Source organism: Hibiscus syriacus, unplaced genomic scaffold (genome assembly GCF_006381635.1).
Source record: "Hibiscus syriacus cultivar Baekdansim isolate YM2019G1 unplaced genomic scaffold, ASM638163v2 tig00110374_pilon, whole genome shotgun sequence".
NCBI lineage: Eukaryota > Viridiplantae > Streptophyta > Magnoliopsida > Malvales > Malvaceae > Hibiscus > Hibiscus syriacus.
In genome coordinates, this window is record NW_024062710.1 from 194,327 (window position 1) to 210,619 (window position 16,293).

Consider the following 16,293-nt stretch of genomic DNA (forward strand, 5'->3'; position numbering starts at 1 on the left):
CTTTTACGAATATGTTTGTAAAGATATCAATGAACTTGTTTCTTAATAATTAAAAATAAGTGTATAAAAAATGAACAAATAAATCATAAATAAACATAATTATTATTTGTACGAACTAAACTAAGCTTAAGAGATGACTATTATTCTTAATACTCTGCATCCATCACTAAATATTCATCACTAAAATGTATAGTTTTAAGTCTGTTATAGACAGTATTAATATTGTTCATACATTATCAATATTTATTCATGAGACAACATCGATACCAGGATATTATCGTGATTATGTTCAGCTGTTCCAAATGAGTTTTAGTCAATGTTTGTATACGGGGTTTACGTTTAAAAGAAACTTGCATTTTTGTTGGGTGTTGAGTGAGACATAAATGAGAAAGATAAGACAAAAGATGAAATTTGATGAGGTTGACGCTCTTTGTTTCGTTGTAAATTGTAATATTATGCCTTTTTTTTGACAAAAGTAAACACTAAATTAGTAGTGGGTGTCTTCTTCTCAAAGAAGCCAGATCAGAAGTGATAATGCTTTTCAAGAAGCGATTGTTGGAGCACCAACAGTCCCTGGTTTCCCTATGGCCGAGCTTGGCCATTTTATGACATTTCTTTTTGACAATATATCATGACATATTGATAGTGTACTGTGTACGAAACCAATGGATTTAATCTAAACCCTTTCACAATGACATTATGGTTTTATTGTCTTCATTCGACGTTACACTGCAGAGGGCCAACAATCTTTTTATATATAATCATCTATTTTTTATTTATTAATCAATTAGTTCATATTAAATATTATAAATATAAAGAAAACTCTTTTAATTTAAATTATTTCATTTGTAAATATCATAATCTTAACCCTTAACATTTATTTAAAAGATTTAACATTTTAACTTGTTAGACGGCCCATAGGCCGACAAATTTACCAAAGTGGATAATCGACCTTTTGTCATTAACTGAGTCCCCAACCTTTAATATTGAGTGGCCAGTGCCTACGTAATATACATAGCAGAAAAAATAATTTAATACAAAAACTCAAAGAGGGCCACCTTTCGTACTCCGGACAGGTGCCGAAATAAAGCAATTGCTTGACCTATTTCTGTACCGACCGCCGACCCTCCCTTGTATACCAACATTATATATTGAGAAATCTGTATCAGATCGTTCCCCACGCTTCTCACCAGAGTTCTAGCATCTTTCCCATTATATGGTAACATATTCTGTTTCTTGCATCTTCAACTATCATAACAATCTTGATTGTTAATCATTGTATCCTTTTTTTACTGGATCAAACAAGATGTGTTGATGTGATGGAATGCATGGAGTTGATGTAATGGAATTGTTGTTTTGGTGAAGCAAATGAAATGGCTGATTCATTTGGGGGGGGGGGGAGGTCTCAGTGGGACCGGGAATATTCATTTTCTTGATGAGCTGGTTGTCATAACCATTTTCTTTTAAATAATTAAGTTCAAAAATAATTATGACTTTATTTGAAAAATTTTAGGATTTTTAAATTGATTTGAATTAATTTGAATGGGAGTCGATATCGATCTTTGAGTTAGGTAGGTCGAATACCTAAAAACTTCTTTTAAAACCATTTTAAGAAAAATCGTTTTTTAGACGAAAATCGGTTTGCGTTATCAAATATTCAATTTAACGGGTTCGAGAGTCGATTACGCGTGAGGAATGATAAGCACCCCATAACGTCCAAAAATTGGTACTTAATCGCTTACACGTTGTCGTAATGGTAGAAATCACAAATCGAACATAAAGTTAAAATATGATCAATTCATTGGAAATTAATTAATTTGTTTCGAATTATTATTATTAAGAAAAATTCTTTAACTTGAAAAGAAATCTCGAGATTAGCAATCCTCCATCGAGAAAGCTATCTCGACTATTTCTTATCTGTAAAAGAATATTTCATACTCATTGAAAAAAAACACAAATCGAATATAAATGAAAAATCGACATTTGCGTAAAATAAATTACCACATAAAAACACATTGGATCATTTGAATAAAAAAATATTTAATTAGTAAAATAAACTAAATTTATTTCAAGTTCCCATTTCACTAGAATAACGTATCAGATCAAACTACTTCAATCAAATAATATTTTTCACGCTCATTCTACACATTAGTGTTCTTGAAAATACTCGAATATCACACCAATAGATAAAAAATACAAGGGTATTTTTTATATGCTCGTCCATGGAATGCATGGAGTTGATGTGATGGCATTGTTGTTTTAGTGAGGCAAATGAAATGGCTGATACAATGGAAAAAGGTACGAGTGGGAAGAGTCATTTTCTTGATGAGCTGGTTATGAAGTGTGTACTTGAAACATTTTGACAGACTTCAATATTATCTAAGGTTGTAAAAAGCTGAATCGATATGTAAAACTGACTGAAATCGACTCGAGTTAAAATTATTTTTGATATGTACTGTAGTGATCCGAAACCGACTCGAGTTGGAACTGGTGTTGACCTGAACCTGATTTGGACCTGTAAATTATGGATCCGAATCTGACCTGCATCCGGCTTAAGAACGACCTGAACCCGAATTGAACCGAAAATATGATACCTGAACCCAAACTGCATCCGACTGATATGAACCCGAACCCGAGATTGACCTGGTAAATAATTGGTATTACCCGACCTGTTTCAACCTGACCTGTTTTCAACCTGAATGTTTTCAACCTGACCTGTTTTCAACCTGACATGTTTTCAACCTGACCTGTTTTTAACCTGACCTGTTTTCAATCTGACCTATTTTTAACCTGACTTGTTTTTAACCTGATCTGTAAATGATTCGACTTGTTAATGATCTGATCTAATATTTACCTGACTTATATATTACCATGGACACAATTACAAGATTTTAATAAAATTATAAGTTTTTTTAACTTATGATGTAATTAAAATATTAATATGATTACTTTTTAAATGTTATAATAAAATATTTATTATGATAATTATATTAATAAATAGACCTATTATATAAAATTATTTAATAAAATTAATAAACTTATTTAAATGTAAATTAGATAAAATATTATTAATTATGCAAAAGAAAATTGATATAATATAATTTATATAAATTATATAGTTTAATTTATATAAATAAAAAATAATATTATATAAAATAACTTGAGCCTCTAAATTAAGAAAATAAAGTAAAAATTATAAGGAAAAGGCCCATAACCTAACTTCAACAATGTGAATGAAACTGGGAGACTAAATGACTAATGCAAGTTCATTTTGATTTTAGTTTATCTTGTAAGAGAGGAAACTGTAAGGAACAAGAGATTAAAGATAAAGAAAAGTGAAAGATTTGAAAGATTATTTATAATTGGAGAAGTGATGAAAAACATAGAGTACACACCTTTTAATGCCCACTTTATATACTACCACATGTGATACCGTAAAAAAAGTAAATGATAGGAATTTTTGGTGTAAAACTTTCATCATTTTAGAATTAGATCAAATAGTTCCCATTGTTCTACCAATTCCTATCTATACAAACACATATATGTTAATATATATATTTATATTAATAAATTAATATTTAAAATTTGTTCAATTTGATCCTTATATATTTTTCAATTCTTTCGATTAATATATATATTTATATTAATAAATTAATATATAGTTTATATATACTAATGAACTATATAATATATAGTTTGTATATACCATATACTATATAGGTTATATATACTAATGAACTATATAATATATAGTTTATATATACTATATAGTTTATATAATATATAGTTTATATATAATGTATAGTTTATATATACCATATAGTCTATATAGTTTATATAGTTTATATATACTAATAAACTATATAGTTTAGGGTTTAGGGTTTTTATATATAGTTCATATGTAAATTATACTATATAGTACATATAGTTTATATATATAATATATAGTATATAAATATCAACTATAGTATATATATATATATATATGTCATATGTAAACTATATAGTTTACATATATAGTTCATATGTAAATTATAGTTCATATGTAAATATTAACTATAGTTTATATGTAAACTATAGTTAGTATATAAATTATATAGTTTATATGTAAACTATAGTTCATATATAAATATCAACCTTAGTATATATATTTATATATATAGTTCATATGTTAACTATAATTCATATATATAGTAATACATTTATAAATTGTATAGTTTATATATAATTCATATATAATTTGTATATAAACTATGTAGTTTCTATATAGTTCAATAGTTCATATATAAACTATATAGTATTATAGTTTATACATGGTATATATAGTTTATATTTTATACATAATATATATATACTATATAGTTTATATATATAATACATATACTTTATATATAAACTATATAGTTTATATTATATATATATATATTAGTTGTTTTAATTTTTTTCTCAACTTATTACTTATTTATATTTATATTTATTAATTGGCCAATAACTTTTTAAATGAGTATAATTTGTATTAATTTCAACCTCAAAATTTAAAATTATTTTGATTCGATCCATTTTGTGTTGTTTAATATATTTAAATTTTTATTTGTAATTTCATATTTATTCAATTTAGTCCTCCAAATTTTATTTGCACCTGAAATTGACCCATACTTATTACTTATTTCTATTTTTAAATTGGCCATAACTTTTTAAATGGGTATAATTTAGTACTTTTTTTATTAATTTTAACCTCAAAATTTAAAATTATTTCGATTTGATCCCTTTTGTGTTGTTTAATATATTTAAATTTTTATTTGTAATTTCATATTTGTTCAATTTAGTCCTCCAAATTTTATTTGCATTTGAAACTGACCCGTACTTATTACTTATTTCTATTTTTAAATTGGCCCATAACTTTTTAAATGGGTACAATTTAGTACTTTTTTGTATTAATTTCAACATCACAATTTAAAATTATTTTGATTTGATCCCTCATCAAAGTGTGTTGTTTAATTTATTTAAATTTTATTTGTAATTTCATATTTTTTTCAATTTAGTCCTCCAAATTTTATTTGCATATGAAATTAATCCATACTTATTACTTAATTCTATTTTTTAATTGGCCCATAACTTTTTAAATGGGTATAATTTAGTATTTTTTTGTATTAATTTCAACTTCACAATTTAAAATTATTTCGATTTGATCCCTCATCATTATGTATTGTTTAATTTATTTAAATTTTTATTTGTAATTTCATATTTGTTCAATTTAATTATTAAATTTGTATTTTTAATAAAATTGAATCATGATTATTTATATTCTTAGCAATTTACTCTAAATCATATACAATTACAAATTGCAATTCAACGTTCGCGAAAGACGAAAATAATTAATCCAAAAATAAAAATTAACCCGATTTGAACTCAATCCGTATTTGATAGAGAAACGACTTGAATTTTATCTGCCAATGATGTGACCCGATCTGAACGAGATTCGCCTGAAGTCTATTCAAACCTGAATTAACCTGCCTTTTAATTGCTTCGGACCTGAACTGGCAACGATCTGAACTGAAAATGACCTGACCTGAACCCGATCTGGATCTGGTGTCAAATCAACCTGAAAATAACCCGAACTGATTTGACCTGACCTGAACCTGATCTGGATCTGGTGTCAAATTTACCTGACTTGACCTGTATCCGATTTTACCCGACCTGCCAGGATCCGACTGAAACCTGAAAGATTACCCGATTTTACAGCCCTAATATTATCTAGTACTATTTTCATCTACCAACGTGGACAACAATAAAATATTCAATCCAGTGACTGTCATAAACAACAAAAAGATGGTTTTTTTTCGACTGTCGGAAAATAAAAAATAAGATGAACTTGGCTCTTCATTACAGTGATAATGTTTTTGGGTAAATAATAAATTCTATCGCTAAACTTTATTCTCTTAGCTATTTTGCTCACTGAAATTTAATTTTTTAAATTTTCTCATTATATTTAATACATTTTAATTTCTTGGTCAATTCATTGTTAAATAGTTAACGGCGTTAAAACGACGCTATTAAAAAAATAAATTTTCACTAAAACAACGTCATTTTGCATTTATATAAAAGTTTAATGTTTACGTCGTTTGTGAGGAAACGACTGAGTGACAAAAAAATTAAATGTGTTAAGCCTAATGAGAAAGTTGAAAAGCTTTAAAGTACACTGAACGAAATATGAGATAGTAAATTTAGTTATCAAATTTGTAATTTATCATGTTGTTTTTTGAAAAAAAATGGGGATTTCCCGATGTGTTGTGTTTACATGCCACAGTCAAAGACGGAAGTAGAATTTTATGTTAGGGGAGTAAACTTAAATTTAGGGGGTAAACTAAAATTCCATAAGGCAAAAATAGATTTTCAATAGAAAATTTAGAGATAAAATCTAAAATATATGATAATTTTAAATTTTCAGGACGACTACCTTACATGTTCTATATATTCATCCCTGCCCACAACTGTGTGTGACTTGATGCTGAATTTATAAGGATTTAAAAATTTAAATTTAATCATTTTAAATGATATTTTCAAATTAAACGAATCTATTTGATTATGATAAATGTGGAATAACAATATTATATCATAAAATGATAAGTTATTCTTGAATTATTATTATACTAGAAAAATTATATAACATTTATGAGAGAAAAATAAATAATTTAAGAGAAGAACACAAACTAAACTAATAAAAAAATAAAGATTAAATTGATAGAATTTTTAAATATGAATAATTAATTTTTTTGAATTAGGTCAAATTTTAGAGACTACCATTTCTAATATACATATCTAGCCACATCATTATTTAGTTTAAAATTTAACGGCCAATGACATATTTGTAATATATATCTATAGAATGATTAAATTATACAACTGTTATAAAAAAAAGTAACTCTTATTACAAAACATATAACCGAGTGACCTCAATTGTATTTTACCCTAACGTTTTTCATGGGTACTTTTGGAGCTTTGAAAGAAAAAAGGTCCACTTGTGATGAGTCAGAAAATGGGTGTCCCTTTTCTTCATTCTATATATATACATCAAAATCAAATCAACCCCTCACAACACGATTCTTTCAGCTTTACCCTGTCTTCCGTTACCGAATCTTTGCGTACTGTTCTCATGGTTTGATTTATATTTCTGCTATTTCAATTTCCCTTTCTGGATTTTATTCAATTAACAACTACAGTTGGGCCTTAAATTCTGTTAGTTTATGTATTGTATATTTGTTTTTGGGTAAAACAGGATCTCCGAGATGTAATTATTGTTTTGGCTCAGGAAGCTGAATTGGAAAGGAGACGAGAGGATAATAGGGGGATGAAGGAGTTGCTAAGGACAGCTCAATTTGAGCTTCAGGAGAAGGTTAATGCGTGTGAAATGCTCAGCAGAAAGAAACAGGACATGGCTGCCAATGAAGCCGCCAACCAAAAGCTGGTTCATGAGTTTATGCTCTTCATTGAAGCGATTGACAAAGAAGGCAACGGGAAGATTGCCGAAACTCTTGATGAAAAAGCTATGATGAATGCGATCGTCGTTGCGATGCATGGTGGCGGAGATAACGGCGGTGACACTGGTGGATTTGGTGTCAAGGAAGGTAAAAAGGAAGCATAAGAAAGTTTACAACTGAGTTCATCATGGTGGTGGTGGTAGCAGAAAAAGCCCAGCGCTTATGTTTTTTGTGTTTCTATGGTTTTGTTTTTGTTCATTCTGTAACATTTTCAACTTCATATTTCTGGCCTTTTCTGTGTCTCTGTTATGTTGTAATATTCTGAAGAAATTGTGTGAAATAAAATAACATTATGAAAACCTACCCTTCGTTCTTTTGTTATCGCAGTAAGAGGGTTTTTGTAGTAATTTTAGACTCCGACCAAAGTAACACCAGAGGATTTTCTTTCAGGAGAGAATGAATCTTCATATCACCCAATTCCTCACAATTTTTGTTTAGAGAGAATCTTGCTATTCACTGGCATGGAATTTGACAGGTTTATTAATTGATTTTTACTATAATCTTCAAATTACCCTGTTGCCCTCAACATTTCTGAAAGCTCTGTTTCTTGATTGTTTACAGATTGGACCACCCCGGTTTGATGGAACCACTTAAAGAGTAAGTTTCAGCAATTGCTTTTCAATGTAGCCCGGATCATACTTTCGTCATGCATATTATGGAATGCAAAGAGAAGCTGGGTTATATGGATCAATCATTGTGGGAATTCCTGGTGGAAAATCAGTACCTACGATAGACTATAATAGGAACATCATCCTCAACGATTGGTACGGTACCATAACCTCATTGCTGATCAAGCTGTCGGCTTCTGCTCCTTTCCCATGGATCGGAGAGCGTAAGATGAATTTCACAAAAAAATAGATTAAACCCTCTGTTTATACAAGCATTTTGTAATAGATTCTTCAGAAAATTTTGAATTTAAGAATCATTTACAATCTATGGTAAGCACTAGGCACGGTGAAAAACAGATAACAATCTCTGGAGATTCATTTGTCATTAAACGCTAAACACAAAGGAAAAAATAAAAGAAAAAGGCTTTCATTTTATATAACCGTATCAATGTATATATAACATATATATTGATATGAATGTAATCTTTTAAATCAACTCAATATATTCACAGCTACTTGCTCTTCAAATTCAATCACCCTTGAACCAAAAGCTGGTTAGGATCCAAAAACCTACAACTCCATGGAGGAGACAAATTGCCATTAATGGCATTTCAACCTCTACTATGTTTTCCATTTATAACATGAATGTTTGTATACGGAAGACGAACATGGAACTCTAGTAACTGTACTGCAATGCCAACTGTGGAGGAAGACCTTCGAGGTCTTTCAAAAGGAAACCTAACATCATCCCCCAACACCAACCAAGGTTTTCTCCTCGCTCTCTTTCGGGTTTAAGCATGTTTCCGATACCAGGATGTCTTCCTTTTTCAGGAACAGGATTCGGATTGGGTGTTACTGGTTTTGATTTGTAGGTAAAGGATGTTGTGGAATTCGGGTTAATTTCCACCAATAATAACAAATTCACCTTGAAAGCTATTATCTAGGTGATTAGTGTGAAAACGATTATACTAAAAATCACCCAAAGTAGATTCCCAGGAAAAAGGAGGGGTCACAATGGTCTCTCTTAAAACACACTTTCCTTAGACAGAACTACCAAGACAAGTAATTTTAATAGGACAATAATTAACAACAACTATACCCGACAATAGCTATTAAATAGACATAAAAGAGAATACAAAATTTAACGAGGTTCGGCCAAAATTATGCCTATATCCTCGAACACTACTAAAATAATATTTCACTAATAGAGGAAATATTACAAAGAGAGAAAGAGTACAAATAGTCTTTAATAGTGAAGAAGGCTTATATTTGTGGGATGCTTAACTAAGGAGGAGGAGAGCTCTATTTATAACAAAAGAATTTCCCCTCCTCCTTATACACAACCAATGTGAGCCTTTGCCAAAAAACCAATAAATCTCCACCTTGGCAAATTCCACACACATCTCTAAAAAATTCAATCTTTAGTACTGTCTGCAAATTCATCTTTCAATTTGTAATAATATTGACCAAGTCTAAACAATGTTTAAACTTGACCGCAGTTACCACTTTTGTCAACATATCAGCAGGATTCTCAGTGGTCTGAATCTTCTGGATTATGACTCCACCTTCTTCTAGAATCTCTCGTACAAAATGATATCGAACATCGATGTGCTTCGTCCTTGCATGGTAAACCTGGTTCTTTGCTAAATGAATAGCACTCTGACTGTCACAGTGTACTTCGATGTGCTTTTGTTCCATTCCCAATTCACCAAGCAACCCTTGAAGCCAAATTGCCTCCTTCACAGCCTCTGTAACTACCATTAGGTGTGTTCAAATTTTCGAACTAATTCGGTTAACCGATCGAACCGAATTAGTTCGGTCGGTTAACGGTTAAGAAAATTTTAGAATTCGGTTAACGGTTAATTCGGTTCGAAATCGATTAATTAACCGAATTAACTGAATTAACCGAAATTAAATTTTAAATTTTAAATATATTGTATATAACATATGGGCTTAGCCCAAACCATTTAAAACCCAATTAATAATTTAAAATTCAATAACTTTTAAACCTAAATCAATATTAATTAATTAAAAAACTTATATAAAATTTTTATTTTATAATTATATATTATTTAAATTAATTGTAAACTATTTTTTGAATTAAAAAAATATTAAATATATTATATATAACATATGGGCTAAGCCCAAACCATTTAAAACCCAATTAATAATTTAAGATCCAATAACTTTTAAACTTAAATCAATATTAATTAATTAAAAAATTTATATAAAATTTTTATTTTATAATTATATATTATTTAAATTAATTATAATGTTTTTTTTGAATTAAAAAATATTTAATTTTTATATAAATTAAAAATTCTAAAAAAATTCGATTAATTCGAAAATTAACCGAATTAACCGAACTTTATTCGGTTCGGTTAATATTTTCAAAAAAAAGTTCAGTTCGGTTAACGGTTAAAGAGAAAAAAGTTCGGTTAATTCGGTTAATGGTAGTTTGGTCGGTTCGGCCACCGAATGAACAGCCCTAACTACCATATACTCTGCCTCTGTAGTAGACAAAGCCACTGTTGACTGTAAGGTGGACTTCCAACTGATTAGTGCCTTTGCAAATGTAAACACATAACCAATAGTTGATCGACACTTGTCCAAATCACCTGCATAGTCTGAATCACAATACCTAACTACACACTGACCATCTTGTTTGTCCTGCTGAAAGACCAAACCAACATCTACGGTGTTCAGAATATACCGCAGAATCCATTTCACAGCTTGCCAATGCTCCTTTCCAGGATCATGCATATACCTGCTCACAATCCCAACTGCCTATGAAATATCGGGTCTCGTACATACCATTGCATACATCAAGCTACCAACAACACTTTCATACGAAACCTTTGACATGTATTCCTGTTCTGCATCATCCTTAGGTGACATGGATGCACCGAGCTTGAAATGAGGAGCAAGAGGTGTACTAACTGGTTTTGACTTCTCATTCATGCCAAAACGTTTTAGTACCTTCCTTAGATATTCTTTCTGAGACAAACAAAGCCTCCCCAATTTCTTATCCCTTGATATCTCCATGCCTAGAATCTTCTTCACTTCACCAAGATCCTTCATCTCAAACTCCTTGTTCAATTGAGTCTTTAGTTTCGCAATTTCTGTCTGACTCCTGGAAGCTATCATCATATCATCAACATAAAGAAGAAGATATATATAGGATCCGTCTTGTAGCTTGCGTAAATACACACAATGATCATATTTGCTTCTTGTGTACTTCTGCCCTATCATAAACTTATCAAATCACTTGCACCACTGCCTAGGAGATTGCTTCAAACCGTACAATAATTTTTCTAATTTGCACACCATTTTTTCTTTTTCAGCAACTTTGAATCCATCTGGCTGAGTCGTGTAGATTTCCTCATCCAAGTCTCCATGTAAAAATGTAGTTTTTACATCCATCTAAACTAATTCCAAATTCAATTGTGTTACCAAAGCCAACAAAATTCTGATGGAGGAATGTTTTACAAATGGAGAAAATACTTCATTATAATCAACTTCCTCCATTTGAGCGTAGCCTTTAGACACTAATCTTGCTTTGTAGCGGATGTTATTCTTGTCAGGAAATCCATCTTTCTTTACATATACCCACTTGCACCCAATTGCCTTCTTTCACTTCAAAAGACTAGCTAGTTTCAACGTCTGATTTTTTTGAAGGGATTGCATTTCTTCATTCATGGAGATCCTCCACTTTTTATGTTCTGGACTTTGGATGCTTCATTAAAAGTGGCAGGAACGTCATCAATTGCAATTGGTGATGTAAAAGAGACCATATAAGCATAACGAGCAAGTTGTCTAATGGTCATCTTTTCCTTTCTGAGTGCAATTGATTCATGTTTTTGTTGAGGTTCTTGGGTCTGAACTTGTTCTTCATCCGACTCTTCTTCTACCATAGGAGAGTCAACATCAGTTTCTTTACTGGCTGGGTCAATTCTGCTTCCTTCAAACTCCACCTGTTTGGGAGTTCCATCTGTCTGCTCTAATTTTTTAGAAGTCACCTTTCTCAACATGGTAGATTCATCAAAGGTAACATCCCTGCTGAAGATTATTTTCTTTGTTTCTAGACACCAAAGACGATATCCTTTTTGTTGAACTATGTTTTGATATAACAATTTAAGGCAAAATGGTTTTTGGACTTGAATTGAATTTACAAAATGTTTTTGGACTTAATTGAATTTATTCAAAGTTTTAAAAGGTTTCAAAAATAATTCAAAGTCCATTAAATTCGGATTTGAGCCAAAATTCTAAAGGGTGTCAAAGTGCATCCATGCACCTGCACTAGTGCATCGATGCACCATGCATTGTATCCATGCACTCAAACACCGAATGTAATTAGTGCATCGATGCATCCTTCTGTGCATCGATGCATCCTTCTGTGCATCGATGCATCAAGGCTTTGCATCGATGCATCCTGTTGTGTATCCATGCACGAAGGCTGCAACAACTAGTTTATTTGAATTTAATGAAGGGATATCGATGCACCATGATAGTGCACCGATGCACCATGTTATGGGCAGCTTTTTTGAGTAGAAAAATCATCCCCAAAACGGCTCCAAAACATCCCTAACGGCTATATACAACATCAAACACATTCAAAGCTATAAATACAAGCTAAGGACACTTGAAGAATAAAGAGAACAACTATCCAAGCAATCAAACACAAGAGAAGAGTTTTTCATTCTTATTTCATCTTTCTCTTGTAAATATTTTGTTCTTGTGTGCTCAATCTTGTAAACACCTACCTTAGAAAGGTTTTCTTGTTTACTTATTTTATCCTTTTGTAAAGGGGAAAGGCTCTAGCTTATCCCGTGTAAAAGCTAGGGAAAGGTTCTAGTTTAGCCCGAAAAAACTAGGGAGTTGTAAGGTTATCATGGTCACAAGGAACATACTTGTCCTTTGAAGAAAGGAAAACATTTTAAAATTAGACAAGTATGGGTTCCGAAAGGAACAAGGGGCATTGAAACTAACGTTCAAGGATCCAAAGCAATTTGGATACCAAAATATACTTAAATGTCTCTTGTAGGTGTGTGAGAGCAATGGTGATGAAAGTGATGATATTCAAGATGCTCTAGCCACACATGAAAAAGGAATGGGTAACCTCTAAGCTTAATGTTTTAATTTTGGTTATTTGGTTGCTCATTTGATTTTAAGCATGCATAAGTTGTGATAATAAATGATTATGTTTTGTTTTAATCTCATGTATGTTGAAAACAATTGGTATGATGAACATTTTAAAGTTATATTAATTTTTAAGAATTTTTAGTTCATCATAATAAAATTTTGGTCAAAATTGGTTTTAATGCAAATGATATCTCTCTAACAATTGATATCAAATTTTCAAATACTTTGATTTTACATATTTTAAATTTTTGACCTAAATTTGAATGTTTATGCATGTGGTTTAAATGAAAACGATATCTCTCTAATAATTGATATCAAAATTTTCAAAAATGCATAACATTTTTGGAAAACTTTATGCATTTGCACTTAATTTTAACAAATGGTATTGATATCAAATTTCAACAATTGGTATTGCATAAAGTATTTTAGTCTTGGATATATTGAATTTCATGTGCTACTAACACATTTGTTATTCTTTGTAGAAATTCAATTTCTTTTTAAGTGTCAAGTTCTTAAAGCTAAATTTTGATTAGAATGCATTTATTGAGGGGGTGCTTAACATTTTCAAATGATTTTTAAATGTCAAATTTACCACTTACTCTCCAAAGTTATTTTGAACTTCAAATATCGAATTATTTTTGATATAACAAAAAGGGGGAGAAGTTTGGTTTGAAAAATTTAATTTTTAAATGAAAACCTACCCTCCGTTCTTTTGTTATCGCAGTATATTGGATTACTCAATCAAGAAACATTGTAGTTTATTGATGTAACAAAGAACTGATTACAAGATACACAATTGTCATGTATATATACACAGTATGCGTGACTCTCAACGTGTCATATTCTTCATCTCTAATATTCTCCCCGCTTCTTTTCCTCCTGTTGTTTAGATTTGCTGCACACAGATTTTGGCTCGGAAATTTTCAAACGCAACCTTCGATAATGGCTTTGTGAAGCCATCAGCTACTAGGTGCATGGCTGGAACGTAGTTAACACAAAGTTGATCTGCTGTAACTTTCTCACGTACAAAGTGTATTTCAAGCTCAACATGCTTCGATTGAGCATGATATACAGGATTGGCACTTAAGGCCACTGTACTGGTTATCACACAAGATAATTGGTGTGCATTTTTGTGGAACACCAAGATCTTTTAATAATGCAGTCACCCAGGTTATGTCTGCAGTAACATCTGCAATACTCTTGTATTCTACTTCCATAGTGGACCTCGAGACTATTTTTTATTTCTTCGATGACCACGAAACCAGGCACGATCCCAGGAATACTCCATGTCCTGATATGGATCGACGATCGTCAATGTTAGAACCCCAATCTGCATCAACAAGGGCTATCACATCTAAACTAGCTGCTGAAACAGAAAAATGAAGACCATAATCTAAAGTGGCAGCCAAGTATAGAATTTTTTTAATTGCTGTAAAGTGAGGCTCTCTGGGCGAGTTTATGAACTGTGTTACATGCCCAACGTTGAACCAAATGTCTGGCCTAGTATGACACATGTAAAGTAGAGACCCTACAATACTTCAATATTCAGTCACATTTTGAATTAATGTACATTCTTCATGCAAGAGTTTAGAGGACATGATCATCTGGGTATTGCAGTTAGCAGCGTTTCGCATACCCGTTTTCTCCAAGAGTTCTAACGCAAAATTCTTTTGGTTTAAGATCACAGACTCCTTAGAACGTTTGACCTCAATTCCCCTAGGTCTTTTAAAGAAAACTTGTCCTTTAGCAAGAACACAACACTTTTAACATAATCAAAGGATTGCCCTGTAATGACTATGTCATCAACATGCACCAGTATGTAGATGACTCCATGAGGCGTGAGCTTATGGAACAGTGAGGGATGAGCTCGAGAGACAGCAAATTGCATTTGCAACAAGTTCTCTTTTAACATCTCATGCCAGTTCTTGGGTGCTTGTCTAAGCCCATATAAAGCTTTATGGAGTTTACACACAAGTGGCATTCCACGCTCATCCATCTTTTTAAATCCTGGAGGCTACTACATGTACACATCCTCGAGTAGCTCCCCGTTGAGAAAGGCATTATTTATGTCGATATGCCTAAGTGCCCAGCCATTATGCACAGCAATAGCAAGGATTATGTTAAAGGTTGAAAAACGAACAACAGGGCTAAACGTCTCTTTAAAGTCATAGCCCGAGACTTGCGAGAAACCTTTCGCAACTAACCGAGCTTTGTATCGTAGTACAAAACCATCTGGGTTGCGTTTTACTTTAAATAACCATTTGCACCAACTGGGGTTCGACCTTCTGGAAGGCTGACAAGGGTTCAGGTGTCATTTTTTAACAATGCATCATATTCATCCTGAGTTGCCTGTCTCTAATGTGCCACCTGAAACGCCTTATGAACTGAGCCAGGAACATCTTCAGTGCATTCAACAGTATACACTTTTGGTTTAAAGACACCACATCGACTACGCGTCATCATATGATGAACTCGTTGTGGAGTAGAAGGAACATAACTCGAAGAAGATGTAGCAACTTCAAGAACTGAATTAAGTTCAGGCAGGATTGTGTTATCCTGATTATGGGCCATATCAGAGGCATCATCTCCAGTCCTAGACAAGGACTCAGGCTGCTGGGGGGTATGAGAGTCAGCATTATCAATATTATTTTTCGACCTTGGTAAAAGTTCAGGCTATTGGGTAGTATGAGAGTCAGCGTTATCAGTATTGTTTTCCGACTTTGGTAAAGGTTCAGGCTGTTGATACGTACAAGAGTCACCATTGTTTGAAGACTCCAAGGGCATTGATGTTTCAACATTATTCCTGGCATCATTCGATTTTGACGCACGTGTTGGTTCAGATGTGGACTGGAATATAGGTTTCTTAGGATTAGCAACCAAGCTCAGAGAAGGTGATAGAGTAGAGATTACATTTGAGACATGCTCCTTACTGCTATTAGTACATGAAAAAGGAAACATGTGTTCATTAAAAACTACATGACGAGAGACATATACACAGCCATCTG